The following is a 4,913-nucleotide window of genomic DNA, read 5'->3' on the forward strand; positions in this document are numbered from 1 at the left end:
GGTCCTTGGTAGGGGGGAGGGCTTATTGCATTGAGGTTACAGAAAAAGGAATCATTATTCACCCTGACCCCGTCTTTTTTTTTTCCCTACTCCAGACTTCATGGCCACGTGAGGCCCCTGAAGGTGACCTTGAAGATGAGGTTATCTTCCTGGTGCGGGGTGGGCTTTGACCCAGTGGCCGGTGATGGAATTGGAGGTGAGGCGAGGCAATCATGGAGGTGGAGATTGGAGTGCTGCGGACACTCGTTAAGGAACCCCAAGGCATGAGGCAACCGTGCCAAGCTGAGAGGGGACCTGACCATTTCTGCTCCCCTGGGAACACAGCCCTGCTGATGCCTGTGCTCAGAACTGTGGGAGGAAAAGTTCCCCTTACTTGAAGTCCCTGGGATGTGGTCAGTACTCACTTGTGTGCAACACCCTAGGAAAAGAAACCTGAAAATATTAGGTGGCGTAAGAGACAGGTAACCTGTCTGTCTTCTTGGGTGGCCAGGGGTCTCTTGGCTTGGCCTGTTTTGCACAGACCTGTTGACACCAGGCCTGTTTGTGCAGGGAGCTCGTTGTTGACGTGGCTGTTAGTTTACCTTTTGTTCTGAGGACTTGCTGGTGTGCAGACTCGGCTGGCTTGTCAAGCATGGAAGAGCAGATTTGCTAGCTACTGGAGTGTCCTGAGGATCACATCCTGGTGTCCCCCTTCCCTGCCCTCAGCAGGATCAGGGTGCAGGTGTAGGGGGACATGTCCCATGGCCTGCCCTTGCTGAGTGCAGAGGTTGGCTAGGTCTGCAGGGGCTGGCTCTAGAAGCCCTCTGGGCTTCTGGCCTGTTGCTGGATGCAGTGTTTTGGTGGTTGTCTGCAGCGAGGGTTGGCTAGCCGGAAGCCTGCAGGAAGAGGAAAATGGAAACTCACCTGGCAGCATCTCTTCCCAACTGCCATGAGGTGATAAAACTCCACCAGGTCCCACCATGAAGGGAAGCACAGTGGGACCAGTCGTTATGAGCTGAATTCTTTTCCTTTCCCTCCCTCTCTCCCTCCCTGCCTCCCTCCCTCCCTCCCTCCCTCCCTCCCTCTCTCCCTCCCTCCCTCCCTCCCTCCCTTCTTTCCTTCCTTCCTTCGTTCCTTCGTTCCTTCGTTCCTTCGTTCCTTCCTTCCTTCCTTTCTGACACAGGTCTTTCTCTGTCTCTGTCTCTCTTTCATTCATTCTTTTTTTTAAAGTGTAGAATTAATATTTTATTGTCATTTATAATCAGATAGCAGTTGGATATATAGTCTCTATACTTCATACTTTTGTAAATTAAAAAAAATTGCAAGTTTTCAAACAGCTGACTGGTAATGTTTTTCAGAAAATGTGATTACACTAATCCATTAATGGTGGCTTTGAGCTTTTCCTTAGTAGCTCCAGGAAATTCTCCCACCTTCTCACCCTTTTTAAAAACCTGGAAGGTTGGCATGCATTTGACTTCACTGTCTGTGCCCACATCGGCTTCGAGGAGCATCGCATTGGGATACTTTTCAGAGAGGGCGTGAAAGAAAGGCTTGATCATTTGGCAAGGCCCACACCACATGGCTGAGAAGTCAGCCACGACAGGCTTATCTCCTGCAGCGTCCAGGGCTTCCTGGAAGGCATCCTTGCTCTCGATCTGCTTCACCATTTTGGCTGTGGTGCATTAGTTGGGAAGACTGTAAGGAGGAATGGAAGCGAACCCAAGGTGTGGGACCAAGTTCTTCTTTCTTTCCTTTTTTTGTAGGTCATGGGGCTTGAAGTTAGGGCTTGGGTGTTGTCCCTGAGCTCTTTTCCTTAAGGCTAGTGCTCCACCACTTTGAGACATAGTGCTATTTCTTGTTTTGGGGGTAGTTCCTTGGAGAGAAGAATCTCACAGATTTTCTTGCTTGGTTGGCTTTGAACCAAGAACCTCAGATTTCAGCCTCCTGAATAACCAGGATTACAGGCATGAGCCACCAATGCCTAGCCCAAGGAGTCACCAAGATCTTTGCTTCCCATCTCAAAGCAGCAAACCACCCTTAGTCCTGTGCAATTTCAAATGCATGGGAATGGTAGCCAAGCAGGTAGAGCTGGGCTGGCACTACCTTCCCTCAGCAGAGTGCCATGCTCCACTTCCTTCTCCTTTCCAGAGTTTACCACAGGAAACAATGCTTGCTGCCTGCTCTTCATTAGATGTGAGGCCGATGTCCTCTGGTGGATGTAATAACTGCTCATCTCCCACCCCCTGCAGGTTCTTTCCTGTTCAGCCTGAGCTGCACCAATTTCCAATATCCATTAGCTAGTCAGATGTAGGATGCATAAACAGGGTCGCAGTCCAGGTCAGCTCTGGTGACACTGTGAGACCTCACTGAAAAATAACCAGAGCCAAGCGGTTGGAAGCATGCATCACTTAGTAGAATGAAAGCATTAGGTGCTGAGTTTAAGTCCTGGTCTCAGACTAAAGAATCCCCCCAGACCAGAGCCAAAGAGCCAGAGGTGTGGTTCAAGTGATAGAGCACCTACCTAGCAAGCACAAAGCCTAGAGTTTAAGTTCTAGCACTAAACCCTCCACCCTCCCTCCAAAAGGATGTGATTTTGCAGAAATCAGACTGCAGTGGCAGTGCATGCACAATGAGGAGATGCTGTGAAGTGTGAGCAGACTACAGGTCTTATCTCTCTCTGTCTCTCTGTCTCTGTCTGTCTGTCTGTCTCTGTCTCTGTCTCTGTCTCTCTCTTTCTCTCTCCCTTCTTCTCCCCCCTCTTTTTCTCTTTGATTTGTGCCAGTTCAGGGCTTGAAGTCCTGGCCTGGCTGCTGTCTATGGGCTCTTTCACTCAAGGCTAGTGCTCTACTATGGTGAGCTACAGTGCCACTTCAGGTTTTCTGGTGGTTAATCTCGAGAAGATAGTTACCGTTTTTTCCTGCCTGGGCTTGCATTGGGCTTCGTTCACTTAGCATATTCATTCTTTTTGTTGTTGGTCATGGGGCTTGAACTCAGGGTCTGACTTCTCCATTCTTTTTTTATGGCTGAATGGTACTCCACATATGGATATACCACAGTTTGTCTGTTTCTCTTTGATGGACATATTGGCTGCTCCCGTCTTTTGGATATTGTTAATAGTACTGGTATGAAAACACAAATACACGCAGTTTGACAATTCTCAGTTCTTTTGGACATATACCTAAGCATGCAATTGCTGGGTCATATGGTAATTTTATGCTTAAGTTTTTGATCAACTGCCAACTGCTTTCTGTAGCAGCTGCACCATTTACATTCCCACCCACAGGGTACAGGTGTTCACTTGCGAGGAGCCATTGCTCTCAGGAGCATTTTCCTCTTGGCATACTTACTGCAAGGAGGAAAAATAGGAAAACCTATTGCACATTGAAAATCCTCAGCTTTGGTGATTTGCCCAATGCCTTTTCTATTTTCTATAAAAATTGACACAGTAATTTTCTTGGCTTAAATTGCACTGCTGTGGACCTTCTCATCTGCCTTTCCCACTTCGTGGCCTCTGTAGAAAGAGTGATTTTTTTGTTTTGTTGGAATAATGTATAGAGGGGTTACAGTTACATTTGTCACGTAGTAGTGCATTACTTCTCACACATTGATACCCCTTCTCAGGTCTTGGTCCCCATTTCCCTCCACCCCCTCCCAATCACCTTGTTTTCCCCCCATCCCTTTCCCATTTCAAAAAAAAATAAACATATATACAATACACCAGCTAACAAAGTCAGATACAGTAACAATATGAAATTAACCAAAGGGCAACAAAAGAGAAGAGAAAAAACATAGTACATTAAGAACAACAATCGCACAAGATAAAGCTCTTGTTTCCATATCCTAGAGATCCTTTCATTTAGCCTCATCCTATACGACCTTATGTACCTAGGCTTTGAGTTATTGTAATCCTATGCTAGGAGAGTCCTAAATGTGTACTAATTATTACAAATGAGGGAAACTGTTGAGTCTGTTTCTTTGGGTCTGGCTTATTTCACTAATATGATTTTTTTCCAAGTCTTTCCATTTCCTTACAAATAGGGTGATGTCATTCTTTCTGATGGTAGCATAGAATTCTATTGTTTCTAAGTACCACATCTTCTTGATCTAGTCATCTACTGAGAGGCATCTGGTTTGGTTCCATATCTTTGCTATGATAAATAATGCAGAAACAGGGGTGTTTGCAGGGACACAGAGGGGAGACTGCACGTGGCTGTGGATAAGGACTTTGGGCTCTGGTGTTCTGAGGGCAAGCCCAGTTCGTATCCATTTGCCAAATGCCACTGCAGTGGCACTCTGCTTAGGCAGCATTCTTTACCAAGGCTATTTCAGGCTACAATTCTTACCTTGATGAAGAAAATCTGCACACTGGTCTGATGTACCATTTATTTAAGTGACAGAAATGCATGCAGTAAGGAAAACAACAACCTCCTGCTCCAAGAATTGCAATGACTGATTGTTGGGAGCCGAGTGCAGGGTCAGGCTGGCCCATGAATCTGCATCACTGAGTAAGATAACCACACAAAGAAATGAGCTGTCATGTATGAATGCCATGCCTAACTTTGAGCTATATCATCAGTATTGTGAATCACTTTCTGCTGAGACTTGATTACCAATGGGTACAAATGTGTTATTGCTTTATCACTCTCTGTTGAGAGTGAGTAGTGAGTAGTGAGAGTGAGTAGTGAGAGTAAACACGTGGACCTCCCCCGCCCTGCCCGCCTTTGTGCTGATAGGCTCCTGCACCCTCTATTAGCTGAATGGACTCCCTCAATAAATGAATTCCTACCTTGATGGGCCTCCCTGACGCGTCTGATTGTCCTACGGTGAGGGAGGGCGGTCAGTCAGCCCTCTCCTTTCTCGGCTCTTCCTGGTCAGGGTGTGTTCTCTCCATTTCTCCTGCGGGCCGGGAGGGACCGAGGACTAAAATCCCTGAC

General features: G+C 46.9%; 1 pseudogene; it reads right to left on the reverse strand.

Annotated features, from left to right (window-relative positions):
• Nucleotides 1–1,346: 1,346 nt before the first annotated feature.
• Nucleotides 1,347–1,646, reverse strand: LOC150064681 (thioredoxin pseudogene; annotated as a pseudogene).
• Nucleotides 1,647–4,913: the final 3,267 nt, after the last annotated feature.

Source organism: Megascapheus bottae, chromosome 4 (genome assembly GCF_031878675.1).
Source record: "Megascapheus bottae isolate mThoBot1 chromosome 4, mThoBot2.hap1, whole genome shotgun sequence".
Classification (NCBI taxonomy): domain Eukaryota; kingdom Metazoa; phylum Chordata; class Mammalia; order Rodentia; family Geomyidae; genus Megascapheus; species Megascapheus bottae.